The sequence below is a fragment of the Alosa pseudoharengus genome, unplaced genomic scaffold (assembly GCF_046254945.1).
Source record: "Alosa pseudoharengus isolate Yale_2024_CS ecotype anadromous, Long Island Sound unplaced genomic scaffold, YU_APseudo_1.1 YU_APseudo_1.1_scf_16, whole genome shotgun sequence".
Lineage (NCBI taxonomy): Eukaryota > Metazoa > Chordata > Actinopteri > Clupeiformes > Clupeidae > Alosa > Alosa pseudoharengus.
This window is the reverse complement of record NW_027468630.1, coordinates 77,544-89,809: the sequence shown is the minus strand read 5'-3', so window position 1 is coordinate 89,809 and position 12,266 is coordinate 77,544. Positions and strand designations below refer to the sequence as shown.

General features: G+C 42.8%; 25 non-coding genes across 25 annotated transcripts; all 25 read left to right on the top strand.

Moving 5' to 3' along the window:
• The first annotated feature begins 69 nt into the window (after positions 1-69).
• On the top strand, positions 70-142 carry trnav-cac (transfer RNA valine (anticodon CAC)). Its single transcript has one exon. It is a non-coding gene; the product is annotated as a tRNA-Val (tRNA).
• Positions 143-252: 110 nt separating this feature from the next.
• Positions 253-325, top strand: trnav-aac (transfer RNA valine (anticodon AAC)). The gene has a single exon. It is a non-coding gene; the product is annotated as a tRNA-Val (tRNA).
• A 3,978-nt stretch (positions 326-4,303) lies between these two features.
• Positions 4,304-4,376, top strand: trnav-aac (transfer RNA valine (anticodon AAC)). Its single transcript has one exon. It is a non-coding gene; the product is annotated as a tRNA-Val (tRNA).
• Positions 4,377-4,485: 109 nt separating this feature from the next.
• On the top strand, positions 4,486-4,558 carry trnav-cac (transfer RNA valine (anticodon CAC)). Its single transcript has one exon. It is a non-coding gene; the product is annotated as a tRNA-Val (tRNA).
• Positions 4,559-4,668: 110 nt separating this feature from the next.
• On the top strand, positions 4,669-4,741 carry trnav-uac (transfer RNA valine (anticodon UAC)). Its single transcript has one exon. It is a non-coding gene; the product is annotated as a tRNA-Val (tRNA).
• Positions 4,742-4,851: 110 nt separating this feature from the next.
• trnav-cac (transfer RNA valine (anticodon CAC)) lies at positions 4,852-4,924 on the top strand. The gene has a single exon. It is a non-coding gene; the product is annotated as a tRNA-Val (tRNA).
• A 110-nt stretch (positions 4,925-5,034) lies between these two features.
• trnav-aac (transfer RNA valine (anticodon AAC)) lies at positions 5,035-5,107 on the top strand. The gene has a single exon. It is a non-coding gene; the product is annotated as a tRNA-Val (tRNA).
• Positions 5,108-5,217: 110 nt separating this feature from the next.
• trnav-aac (transfer RNA valine (anticodon AAC)) lies at positions 5,218-5,290 on the top strand. The gene has a single exon. It is a non-coding gene; the product is annotated as a tRNA-Val (tRNA).
• A 109-nt stretch (positions 5,291-5,399) lies between these two features.
• trnav-cac (transfer RNA valine (anticodon CAC)) lies at positions 5,400-5,472 on the top strand. The gene has a single exon. It is a non-coding gene; the product is annotated as a tRNA-Val (tRNA).
• Positions 5,473-5,582: 110 nt separating this feature from the next.
• On the top strand, positions 5,583-5,655 carry trnav-aac (transfer RNA valine (anticodon AAC)). The gene has a single exon. It is a non-coding gene; the product is annotated as a tRNA-Val (tRNA).
• Positions 5,656-5,764: 109 nt separating this feature from the next.
• Positions 5,765-5,837, top strand: trnav-cac (transfer RNA valine (anticodon CAC)). The gene has a single exon. It is a non-coding gene; the product is annotated as a tRNA-Val (tRNA).
• Positions 5,838-5,947: 110 nt separating this feature from the next.
• Positions 5,948-6,020, top strand: trnav-uac (transfer RNA valine (anticodon UAC)). Its single transcript has one exon. It is a non-coding gene; the product is annotated as a tRNA-Val (tRNA).
• Positions 6,021-6,130: 110 nt separating this feature from the next.
• On the top strand, positions 6,131-6,203 carry trnav-cac (transfer RNA valine (anticodon CAC)). The gene has a single exon. It is a non-coding gene; the product is annotated as a tRNA-Val (tRNA).
• Positions 6,204-6,313: 110 nt separating this feature from the next.
• Positions 6,314-6,386, top strand: trnav-aac (transfer RNA valine (anticodon AAC)). The gene has a single exon. It is a non-coding gene; the product is annotated as a tRNA-Val (tRNA).
• A 109-nt stretch (positions 6,387-6,495) lies between these two features.
• Positions 6,496-6,568, top strand: trnav-cac (transfer RNA valine (anticodon CAC)). Its single transcript has one exon. It is a non-coding gene; the product is annotated as a tRNA-Val (tRNA).
• Positions 6,569-6,678: 110 nt separating this feature from the next.
• Positions 6,679-6,751, top strand: trnav-aac (transfer RNA valine (anticodon AAC)). Its single transcript has one exon. It is a non-coding gene; the product is annotated as a tRNA-Val (tRNA).
• Positions 6,752-6,861: 110 nt separating this feature from the next.
• Positions 6,862-6,934, top strand: trnav-uac (transfer RNA valine (anticodon UAC)). The gene has a single exon. It is a non-coding gene; the product is annotated as a tRNA-Val (tRNA).
• Positions 6,935-7,044: 110 nt separating this feature from the next.
• On the top strand, positions 7,045-7,117 carry trnav-cac (transfer RNA valine (anticodon CAC)). Its single transcript has one exon. It is a non-coding gene; the product is annotated as a tRNA-Val (tRNA).
• Positions 7,118-7,227: 110 nt separating this feature from the next.
• On the top strand, positions 7,228-7,300 carry trnav-aac (transfer RNA valine (anticodon AAC)). The gene has a single exon. It is a non-coding gene; the product is annotated as a tRNA-Val (tRNA).
• Positions 7,301-11,180: 3,880 nt separating this feature from the next.
• On the top strand, positions 11,181-11,253 carry trnav-aac (transfer RNA valine (anticodon AAC)). The gene has a single exon. It is a non-coding gene; the product is annotated as a tRNA-Val (tRNA).
• A 109-nt stretch (positions 11,254-11,362) lies between these two features.
• Positions 11,363-11,435, top strand: trnav-cac (transfer RNA valine (anticodon CAC)). The gene has a single exon. It is a non-coding gene; the product is annotated as a tRNA-Val (tRNA).
• A 110-nt stretch (positions 11,436-11,545) lies between these two features.
• On the top strand, positions 11,546-11,618 carry trnav-aac (transfer RNA valine (anticodon AAC)). The gene has a single exon. It is a non-coding gene; the product is annotated as a tRNA-Val (tRNA).
• Positions 11,619-11,727: 109 nt separating this feature from the next.
• Positions 11,728-11,800, top strand: trnav-cac (transfer RNA valine (anticodon CAC)). The gene has a single exon. It is a non-coding gene; the product is annotated as a tRNA-Val (tRNA).
• Positions 11,801-11,910: 110 nt separating this feature from the next.
• trnav-cac (transfer RNA valine (anticodon CAC)) lies at positions 11,911-11,983 on the top strand. Its single transcript has one exon. It is a non-coding gene; the product is annotated as a tRNA-Val (tRNA).
• A 110-nt stretch (positions 11,984-12,093) lies between these two features.
• Positions 12,094-12,166, top strand: trnav-aac (transfer RNA valine (anticodon AAC)). Its single transcript has one exon. It is a non-coding gene; the product is annotated as a tRNA-Val (tRNA).
• Positions 12,167-12,266: the final 100 nt, after the last annotated feature.

The following is a 12,266-nucleotide window of genomic DNA, read 5'->3' as shown; positions in this document are numbered from 1 at the left end:
CATCTCAAAAAGTCTTTTACTAGAATTTGACTTGCCAAATGTCACAGAGGTGACTTCTTCCTTCAAGTTGTTTCCATAGTGTAGTGGTTATCACGTTCGCCTCACACGCGAAAGGTCCCCAGTTCGAAACTGGGTGGAAACAAATTCTTATTTGGAAGGATCTTGCATTGATCTGAATTACTGCATCTCAAAATGTCTTCTACTAGAATTTGACTTGCCAAAAGTCACGGAGGTGACTTCTTCCTTCAGGATGTTTCCATAGTGTAGTGGTTATCATGTTCGCCTAACACGCGAAAGGTCCCCAGTTCGAAACTGGGTGGAAACAAATTCTTATTTGGAAGGATCTTGCATTGATCTGAATTACTGCATCTCAAAATGTCTTCTACTAGAATTTGACTTGCCAAATGTCACAGAGGTGACTTCTTCATTCAGGGTGTTTCCATAGTGTAGTGGTTATCACGTTCGCCTCACACGCCAGGGCCAGCCGTGAATAGGTGTAACGGAGAAACAGCCAATCAAATCGAAGCCTTAATCTGACGTGCGCATATCATTATCGTGTCAATTTTCCACCGAAATCGCGGGTTCGAATCGCGACAGAAGCATTCAAAATATATGACGAATATATAAAAACGAGTAAAAACGAGTATGTAGAAATGTAGAAATGAGTGTAAATGTTGTAAAAACTCTTGAAATACCTTTTAAAATGTGAACAATTCTAAAAGACCTGATTGCTGAGTGTTTGTATTGAGACTGTCTTCTCTCTACCCCTCCCTTTCTCTCCATTTGTCTTACAGATGCAGGGTAAACAAATTGGTCCCCTCTCCATACTGGAAGAGCTTTCCTCCAATATTTTAATGTCCTGTATTTTTTATTTCCCTTAACATGAACTTTGTATTATATTATAAAATAAAGTCTTATAATGTAAAATAAAGTCTTATAATGTATAGTCATATAATGTATATTATAATGTCATCCTTCCTTTATCCATGATTGAGACAGTGTTTAATAGTCTATTTTATCTTGTTGATAGGTACTGATGGTGAGATCATTTCAATGTAAAAGTCACAGGCAGAATTTTCATGAAATAAACTTTATTCATGAATAATCATGTACATTAGTTATGGGGTGCTGGTAGCACTCCACCACAGATGGTAACAAGTACAAACAATTCAAGTGAGAATAAAGCAATACTGCTATGAAACTATTTTGGCCCACCACCACCCCCCCTCTACGGAGGACAACTTTATTAGTTTAAACTTACAATTTCACATAAGTGCTTGAATGATTAATGTGGATCATAACAGTAGGCCATTCAAACATTGTATTGCAAGAAAAATCCTGTTATCACTGAAAATGTGTACATAACATTCTAAATAAAAGTGTTTTAAAGTCAATATAAGGTGTTAGAAAAAGGTGCAAGGGCATGCGTGTGTGTGTGTGTGTGTGTGTCTAGTGTAATGTGTGGATGATTCAGTGGATTTAGGGAGATCTGATGGATAAAGTGTGTGTATGTTTCAAGGTGTGTCTGACTGTGTGTGGCTTTGTTGTTGCAGTGTGTAGGGAGATCTGAATGAATGTCTGAGTTGATGGATGATGAAGTGTGTGTGTGTTTGAGAAGTGAGTGATGAATACCTATGACCATCAGAATGTGTGAGGAAGTCTGGTGCATGTACAGTAAGTGTGTAGTGTGGAGGATGCAGTGAGAATGTGAAATACAGGGTTTCTATGGCATAGTAACACTGCAAAAAAAGACTGTAAAACAAAACAATTAAAAGGTGTGTGTGAGAGTGAGAGTTCAAGGCGTGTTTGATTCAGTGTGTACAGAGCAGTAGTGGTGTGGTATGAGAGTGGATGGGTGTGTGTGTGTGTGTGTGTGTGTGTGTGTGTGTGTGTGTATGTGTGTTTGTGTATGCCGTAGTGTGTTCGAGGAGTTAGCTGGGTAGCTAGTATCATGAGTAAAAGATGACAAAAAACAACCAAACAAAATCAAAAGGTGTGTGTGTGAGAGAGGGAGAGTAGAGTGCTGATGTGTTTGTGTGCGCATTGTGTAGCCGTGGCAGCGCGTGTGTGTGCTGTCCCTGGGTCCGCTGTTGCTGGGCGATACATTGACACTGCTGCTGGCCCTGGGTCTGCTTCTGCTGGACGATACAGCGCCATTGCTGCTGGGCCCTGGGTCTGCTTCTGCTGGACGATACACTGTCGATGCTGCTGGGCCCTGGGTCGGCTGCTGTCAGACGATACACCGCCACTGCAGAACCGGCCGCTGCTGTCAGACGCTACACCGCCACTGCTGCTGGGCTGTGGGTCCACTGCTGCTGGACGATACGTTGCCGATGCTGCTGGGTTCTGGGTCGACCCTGCTGAGCCCGTCTGCATTGCCTGGTCAAGGTGCCACCACAGTCCTTTCTGTCTCCCTCTGTGTTCTCACGGACCTGTACAAATAATTAAATATCACCATTTATGTACAGTCCTTAAAGCGGGTAACTGAATATGACCACAGCGTTGTGCTAAAACATTTGTTCCTTTTAAGAAGTCTCCTCAGATTTTTTATGAAGGGAAGGCAGCTGGTGGACTCCTCCTGAGGAACCAGGCACTCCTGGGTGGTGGTGGGGGCTGTCCGCTTTGTGCAGCTGAACCTCCACCTGAACTTTCCCTAGGTGGGCTTGGAGGGCTCCTGGATGCTTCCCAGGGAAATAAAGGTCTCAGGTGCAGTGGGGGTGCCAGGTGTGTCGGGGGCCTCAAAATGTAATGACAGTGTCTCCTCATGCACTGTCTGGTCTTATTGTAAATAACAGGGACTGAGCAGCTAAAACATTTGACCTACCATTGAGAGAGTATCCTTTGATTTAGCTCACACAGCTGTATCAGCGCCCGACCCATCATCCTACGCACATCACGCTCTGGGGTCACCTCCTTTCAGTGCCACTGTGTCCCTTGCCTCCATGTACACCCTGTCCACCCTCTTGATCTTCTAGGTAGTGGTCCCCTTCTGGCGGTACTCAAGGGCCAGTTCTGCTGCAGCGGAGGGCCACGGGGTCAGTTGGGAGGACGAGGGCTCAAACCTAAAGGGGGGCAGGGCACAGATGCAACTTTCTACGAGGAAAAGACAAACAATTTAAATCACACCATACAGAATCCATTTTGAAGACACACACAGATCCCTGGAGTTGTAATAATAGCCCATCACTATTAGTTTGATAGTGGTGTACTCATTAACACACGTTAAAAAATCAGGTGTTCTGTTTACATATCTAAAGCATACTTAGACCTCGAATTTGGACTCCACACTGTAGTAAATACATCTAGAGGGTCTAAACATGCTAGCCAGATTATCGGATGAGGGCTTAAATACATTTACAGAGACCCCCAGCCCTCGTAAAAGTAGTAAACAAAGATAGTCCATTCATTCATCACTGTTTTTAGCATGGAATTCCCGGTTGACATGTTTACACTTCAAAAGCATGTTTACACCTCAAATTCCAACTCCAAACTGTTGTAACACCATCTCTATGGTCTTAAGAAGTGAGCTAGGGTGTCTGATCACGTTTTTAAAGTATTTCCAGTGATCGTCAGGTCTTTACAGTGGCGATTGGTAGCTCATTCATTTTCAATGCTTTTAGCTGCTAGCATGCTAATCGTGGTTGATATTCTAACGCATCTAAAGCATATTTGCACTTTACATTTCGAGTCCACACAGTAGCAGTACATTCTCCAAGGTCTCAACATGTAAAACCAATAGTCTGATCGCATTTTAAACGCATTTCAGAGAGATCGAACCTAGCTACTTGAATGTAAACAAGCGGTGCTAGCCTAGCCAATTTAGTGTCAGTACGGCGCTAACAAGATATTATCACGTAAAATCATGAATATCAGACAAAGTATCCAAAAATATACAGAGTTTCATTCATTGGATAGCACGTAATTAGACCAAACTTACCTGAGAGTAAAAAGTCAGTCCGATATCTGTCATCGGTAACGCCGACCACAACAAACGATTCAAAGATGGCTGCCAATATTTTTTAAAAAGCAGCTCAACAGCGCAACAGCGCCAAAATGCGTAGTGGACAAAAGCATATTGCATCCGTAGTGTTAAGAACTACCATAGAGAATGAATGGGAAAAGTTAAGAAAGTTAAGCTTAACTATCCACGGCTCCCGCGCGAAAGGTCCCCAGTTCGAAACTGGGTGGAAACAATTTCTTATTTGAAAGGATCTTGCATTGATCTGAATTACTGCATCTCAAAATGTCTTCTACTAGAATTTGACTTGCCAAAAGTCATGGAGGTGACTTCTTCCTTCAGGATGTTTCCATAGTGTAGTGGTTATCACGTTCGCCTAACACGCGAAAGGTCCCCAGTTCGAAACTGGGTGGAAACAGATTCTTATTTGGAAGGATCTTGCATTTAGCTTAATATTTCTATCTTATGATGTCTTCAACTAGAGTTTGACTTGTCAAAAGTAATCGAGGTGACCTTTTTTTCAGGATGTTTCCATAGTGTAGAGGTTATCACGTTCGCCTCACACGCGAAAGGTCCCCAGTTCGAAACTGGGTGGAAACTATTTCTTATTTGAAAGGATCTTGCATTGATCTGAATTACTGCATCTCAAAATGTCTTCTACTAGAATTTGACTTGCCAAAAGTCATGGAGGTGACTTCTTCCTTCAGGATGTTTCCATAGTGTAGTGGTTATCACGTTCGCTTTACACGCGAAAGGTCCCCAGTTCGAAACTGGGTGGAAACAGATTCTTATTTGGAGGGATCTTGCAATGATCTGAAGTACTGCATCTCAAAAAGTCTTTTACTAGAATTTGACTTGCCAAATGTCACAGAGGTGACTTCTTCCTTCAAGTTGTTTCCATAGTGTAGTGGTTATCACGTTCGCTTCACACGCGAAAGGTCCCCAGTTCGAAACTGGGTGGAAACAAATTCTTATTTGGAAGGATCTTGCATTGATCTGAATTACTGCATCTCAAAATGTCTTCTACTAGAATTTGACTTGCCAAAAGTCACGGAGGTGACTTCTTCCTTCAGGATGTTTCCATAGTGTAGTGGTTATCATGTTCGCCTAACACGCGAAAGGTCCCCAGTTCGAAACTGGGTGGAAACAAATTCTTATTTGGAAGGATCTTGCATTGATCTGAATTACTGCATCTCAAAATGTCTTCTACTAGAATTTGACTTGCCAAAAGTCATGGAGGTGACTTCTTCCTTCAGGATGTTTCCATAGTGTAGTGGTTATCACGTTCGCCTAACACGCGAAAGGTCCCCAGTTCGAAACTGGGTGGAAACAGATTCTTATTTGGAAGGATCTTGCATTTAGCTTAATATTTCTATCTTATGATGTCTTCAACTAGAGTTTGACTTGTCAAAAGTAATCGAGGTGACCTTTTTTTCAGGATGTTTCCATAGTGTAGAGGTTATCACGTTCGCCTCACACGCGAAAGGTCCCCAGTTCGAAACTGGGTGGAAACTATTTCTTATTTGAAAGGATCTTGCATTGATCTGAATTACTGCATCTCAAAATGTCTTCTACTAGAATTTGACTTGCCAAAAGTCATGGAGGTGACTTCTTCCTTCAGGATGTTTCCATAGTGTAGTGGTTATCACGTTCGCCTAACACGCGAAAGGTCCCCAGTTCGAAACTGGGTGGAAACAGATTCTTATTTGGAAGGATCTTGCATTTAGCTTAATATTTCTATCTTATGATGTCTTCAACTAGAGTTTGACTTGTCAAAAGTAATCGAGGTGACCTTTTTTTCAGGATGTTTCCATAGTGTAGTTGTTATCACGTTCGCCTCACACGCGGAAGGTCCCCAGTTCGAAACTGGGTGGAAACAATTTCTTATTTGGAAGGATCTTGCATTGATCTGAATTACTGCATCTCAAAATGTCTTCTACTAGAATTTGACTTGCCAAAAGTCATGGAGGTGACTTCTTCCTTCAGGATGTTTCCATAGTGTAGTGGTTATCACGTTCGCTTTACACGCGAAAGGTCCCCAGTTCGAAACTGGGTGGAAACAGATTCTTATTTGGAGGGATCTTGCAATGATCTGAAGTACTGCATCTCAAAAAGTCTTTTACTAGAATTTGACTTGCCAAATGTCACAGAGGTGACTTCTTCCTTCAAGTTGTTTCCATAGTGTAGTGGTTATCACGTTCGCATCACACGCGAAAGGTCCCCAGTTCGAAACTGGGTGGAAACAAATTCTTATTCGGAAGGATCTTGCATTGATCTGAATTACTGCATCTCAAAATGTCTTCTACTAGAATTTGACTTGCCAAAAGTCATGGAGGTGACTTCTTCCTTCAGGATGTTTCCATAGTGTAGTGGTTATCACGTTCGCCTAACACGCGAAAGGTCCCCAGTTCGAAACTGGGTGGAAACAGATTCTTATTTGGAAGGATCTTGCATTTAGCTTAATATTTCTATCTTATGATGTCTTCAACTAGAGTTTGACTTGTCAAAAGTAATCGAGGTGACCTTTTTTTCAGGATGTTTCCATAGTGTAGTGGTTATCACGTTCGCCTCACACGCGAAAGGTCCCCAGTTCGAAACTGGGTGGAAACAAATTCTTATTTGGAAGGATCTTGCATTGATCTGAATTACTGCATCTCAAAATGTCTTCTACTAGAATTTGACTTGCCAAAAGTCACGGAGGTGACTTCTTCCTTCAGGATGTTTCCATAGTGTAGTGGTTATCACGTTCGCCTAACACGCGAAAGGTCCCCAGTTCGAAACTGGGTGGAAACAATTTCTTATTTGGAAGGATCTTGCATTGATCTGAATTACTGCATCTCAAAATGTCTTCTACTAGAATTTGACTTGCCAAAAGTCATGGAGGTGACTTCTTCCTTCAGGATGTTTCCATAGTGTAGTGGTTATCACGTTCGCTTTACACGCGAAAGGTCCCCAGTTCGAAACTGGGTGGAAACAGATTCTTATTTGGAGGGATCTTGCAATGATCTGAAGTACTGCATCTCAAAAAGTCTTTTACTAGAATTTGACTTGCCAAATGTCACAGAGGTGACTTCTTCCTTCAAGTTGTTTCCATAGTGTAGTGGTTATCACGTTCGCCTCACACGCGAAAGGTCCCCAGTTCGAAACTGGGTGGAAACAAATTCTTATTTGGAAGGATCTTGCATTGATCTGAATTACTGCATCTCAAAATGTCTTCTACTAGAATTTGACTTGCCAAAAGTCACGGAGGTGACTTCTTCCTTCAGGATGTTTCCATAGTGTAGTGGTTATCATGTTCGCCTAACACGCGAAAGGTCCCCAGTTCGAAACTGGGTGGAAACAAATTCTTATTTGGAAGGATCTTGCATTGATCTGAATTACTGCATCTCAAAATGTCTTCTACTAGAATTTGACTTGCCAAATGTCACAGAGGTGACTTCTTCCTTCAGGGTGTTTCCATAGTGTAGTGGTTATCACGTTCGCCTCACACGCGGGGGCCAGCCGTGTATAGGTGTAACGGAGAAACAGCCAATCAGATTGAAGCTTTATTCTGCCCTGTGCATATCATTATCTATTTTATTATTTAATTATTTACTTGAAAGGCACGGGTTCGAATCCCGTCAGAAACATTATGAAATATGAAAAAAATGAGTGGAAGGCATTGGAAATAATTATTCTTTAAATAAATGTTCAACTGCAAATGTAAAATATAACTTAATATTTTATATAATTTGTTTTTGATGGAAGAAATGCTGCTCCTTCAGCACAGTACAATACTGCAATAATAATAATAATAATTATAATAATAATAATAATAATAATAATATAATGCAACATTGCAGAGGAGAGTACTTTTCCAGTTATTCTCTTATTTTTTGTTTAATTATCATTAATGTCTTCCAGAAGAAAAAAGAAAGGCAATGTGTAGTATTTCAGAAGAAAGGTTCCATTTTATTTGTGAACAAGTTATAAATTACAGATAGTAAACAGTTATGAACAACATTGGTTAAAAAAAACAGCATTCTGTGTGTGTGTGTGTGCGTGCGTGACAGGCAGTGTGTGCACGTGTGTGTCTAAGCCTGTGTGCGTGTGAAGGTGTGCGTGACAGCGTGTGTGTGAGTGTGTGATAAAATCATCTCTAAAAAGTAATACAAGTTGTTAAATTAAATAATTAAGTTATGGTTATGGGATTTTGCAGACGCCTTTGTCCAAAGTGACACACACATAAAAAAACAACATAATATTTAAAATTTAACAGGGAACAGATTAGAATGTTGGTCAAACTATAATAAGGAGAATAATAATACTAAACAACAATGTCAATTCAATCAATAGCCTAATAAAATAAGTCATGAAAATGAGGGAAAAAGCAAAAATAAACAATAATGTCCATTCAATCAATAATATAAAACAACAATGGCATGGTAAGACTATAAAAAGGATTATATTAAGTGATACAAAACATTACAGAACATTGGAGAACAGCATTCTATGACTAAATGAACACCAGCTGAAGAAGGCAAAGTGTGTGTGTGTGTGTGTGTGTGTGTGTGTGTGTGTGTGTGTGTGTGTGTGTGTGTGTGTGTGTGTGTGTGTGTGTGTGTGCCTGTGTGCGTGTGGGTCGGCTGCTGCTAGACGATACACTTAGACACTGCTGCTGGGCGATACACTGATACTGCTGCTGGCCCTGAGTCTGCTACTGCTGGACGATACACTGCCGATGCTGCTGGGTCCTGGGTGCGCTGCTGTCATTGCTGATGCTGCTGGGCCCTGGGTCAGCTACTGCTGGACGATACACTGCCGATGCTGCTGGGCCCTGGGTCGGCTGCTGTCAGACGATACCCCGCCACTGCTAAACCCGCCACTGCTGAACCCGCCACTGCTGAACCGGCCGCTGCTGTCAGACGATACACCGCCACTGCTGAACCCGCCACTGCTGACAGACGATACACCACCACTGCTAAACCCGCCACTGCTGACAGACGATACACCGCCACTGCTGCTGGGCTGTGGGTCCACTACTGCTGGACGATACACTGCCGATGCTGCTGGGCCCTGGGTCGACTGCTGTCAGACGATACACCGCCACTGCTGAACCCGCCACTGCTGACAGACGATACACCGCCACTGCTGCTGGGCTGTGGGTCAGCTACTGCTGGACGATACACTGTCGATGCTGCTGGGCCCTGGGTCGACTGCTGTCAGACGATACACCGCCACTGCTGCTGGGCTGTGGGTCAGCTACTGCTGGACGATACGTTGCCGATGCTGCTGGGCCCTGGGTCAGCTACTGTTGGACGATACGTTGCCGATGCTGCTGGGCCCTGGGTCAGCTGCTGTCAGACGATACCCCGCCACTGCTAAACCCGCCACTGCTGTCAGACGATACACCACCACTGCTGAACCCGCCACTGCTGAACCGGCCGCTGCTGTCAGACGATACGCCGCCACTGCTGAACCCACCGCTGCTGAACCGGCCGCTGCTGTCAGACGATACACCGCCACTGCTGCTGGGCTGTGGGTCAGCTGCTGCTGTACGATACGTTGCCGATGCTGCTGGGTTCTGGGTCGACCCTGCTGAGCCCGTCTGCAGTGCCTGGTCAAGGTGCCACCACAGTCCTCTCTGTCTCCCTCCGTGTTCTGACGGGCCTGTGCAAATAATTAAATGTCACCATTTATGTACAGTCCTTAAAGCGGGTAACTGAATATGACCACAGCGTTGTGCAAAAACATTTGACCTACCATTGGGAGAGTATCCTTTGATTTAGCTCACACAGCTGTATCGGCGCCCGACCCATCATCCTACGCACATCACGCTTTGGGGTCGCCTTCTTTCAGTGCCACTGTGTCCCTTGCCTCCATGCACACCCTGTCCACCCTCTTGATCTTCTAGGTAGTGCTCCCCTTCTGGAGGTACTCAAGGGCCAGTTCTGCTGCAGTGGAGAGCCACAGGGTCAGTTGGGAGGACGAGGACTCAAACCTAAAGGGGGACACAGACGCAACTTTCTATGAGGAAAAGACAAACAATTTAAATCACACCATATGGAATCCATTTTGAAGACACACACAGATCCCTGGAGTTGTAATAATAGGCTATCACTATTAGTTTGATAGTGGTGTAGTCATTAACACACATAAAAAAATCAGGTGTTCAGTTTACATATCTAAAGCATACTTAGACTTAGAATTTCGATTTCACAATGTAGTAAAAACATCTAGAGGGTCTAAACATGCTAGCCAGATTATCGGATGAGGGCTTAAATACATTTACAGAGACCCCCAGCCCTCGTAAAAGTAGTAAACAAAGATAGTCCATTCATTCATCACTGTTTTTAGCATGGAATTCCCGGTTGACATGTTTACACTTCAAAAGCATGTTTACACCTCAACTCCAAACTGTTGTAACACCATCTCTATGGTCTTAAGAAGTGAGCTAGGGTGTCTGATCACGTTTTTAAAGTATTTCCAGTGATCGTCAGGTCTTTACAGTGGCGATTGGTAGCTCATTCATTTTCAATGCTTTTAGCTGCTAGCATGCTAATCGTGGTTGATATTCTAACGCATCTAAAGCATATTTGCACTTTACATTTCGAGTCCACACAGTAGCAGTACATTCTCCAAGGTCTCAACATGTAAAACCAATAGTCTGATCGCATTTTAAACGCATTTCAGAGAGATCGAACCTAGCTACTTGAATGTAAACAAGCGGTGCTAGCCTAGCCAATTGGTGGCATAGAATTAGTGTCAGTACGGCGCTAACAAGATATTATCACGTAAAATCATGAATATCAGACAAAGTATCCAAAAATATACAGAGTTTCATTCATTGGATAGCAGGTAATTAGCCCAAACTTACCTGAGAGTAAAAAGTCAGTCCGATATCTGTCATCGGTAACGCCGACCACAACAAACGATTCAAAGATGGCTGCCAATATTTTTTAAAAAGCAGCTCAACAGCGCAACAGCGCCAAAATGCGTAGTGGACAAAAGCATATTGCATCCGTAGTGTTAAGAACTACCATAGAGAATGAATGGGAAAAGTTAAGAAAGTTAAGCTTAACTATCCACGGCTCCCGCGCGGGAGGTCCCCAGTTCAAAACTGGGTGGAAACAATTTCTTATTTGAAAGGATCTTGCATTGATCTGAATTACTGCATCTCAAAATGTCTTCTACTAGAATTTGACTTGCCAAAAGTCATGGAGGTGACTTCTTCCTTCAGGATGTTTCCATAGTGTAGTGGTTATCACGTTCGCCTAACACGCGAAAGGTCCCCAGTTCGAAACTGGGTGGAAACAGATTCTTATTTGGAAGGATCTTGCATTTAGCTTAATATTTCTATCTTATGATGTCTTCAACTAGAGTTTGACTTGTCAAAAGTAATCGAGGTGACCTTTTTTTCAGGATGTTTCCATAGTGTAGAGGTTATCACGTTCGCCTCACACGCGAAAGGTCCCCAGTTCGAAACTGGGTGGAAACTATTTCTTATTTGAAAGGATCTTGCATTGATCTGAATTACTGCATCTCAAAATGTCTTCTACTAGAATTTGACTTGCCAAAAGTCATGGAGGTGACTTCTTCCTTCAGGATGTTTCCATAGTGTAGTGGTTATCACGTTCGCCTAACACGCGAAAGGTCCCCAGTTCGAAACTGGGTGGAAACAGATTCTTATTTGGAAGGATCTTGCATTTAGCTTAATATTTCTATCTTATGATGTCTTCAACTAGAGTTTGACTTGTCAAAAGTAATCGAGGTGACCTTTTTTTCAGGATGTTTCCATAGTGTAGTGGTTATCACGTTCGCCTCACACGCGAAAGGTCCCCAGTTCGAAACTGGGTGGAAACAAATTCTTATTTGGAAGGATCTTCCATTGATCTGAATTACTGCATCTCAAAATGTCTTCTACTAGAATTTGACTTGCCAAATGTCACAGAGGTGACTTCTTCCTTCAGGCTGTTTCCATAGTGTAGTGGTTATCACGTTCGCCTCACACGCGAAAGGTCCCCAGTTCGAAACTGGGTGGAAACAATTTCTTATTTGAAAGGATCTTGCATTGATCTAAATTACTGCATCTCAAAATGTCTTCTACTAGAATTTGACTTGCCAAAAGTCATGGAGGTGACTTCTTCCTTAAGGATGTTTCCATAGTGTAGTGGTTATCACGTTCGCCTAACACGCGAAAGGTCCCCAGTTCGAAACTGGGTGGAAACAGATTCTTATTTGGAAGGATCTTGCATTTAGCTTAATATTTCTATCTTATGATGTCTTCAACTAGAGTTTGACTTGTCAAAAGTAATCGAGGTGACCTTTT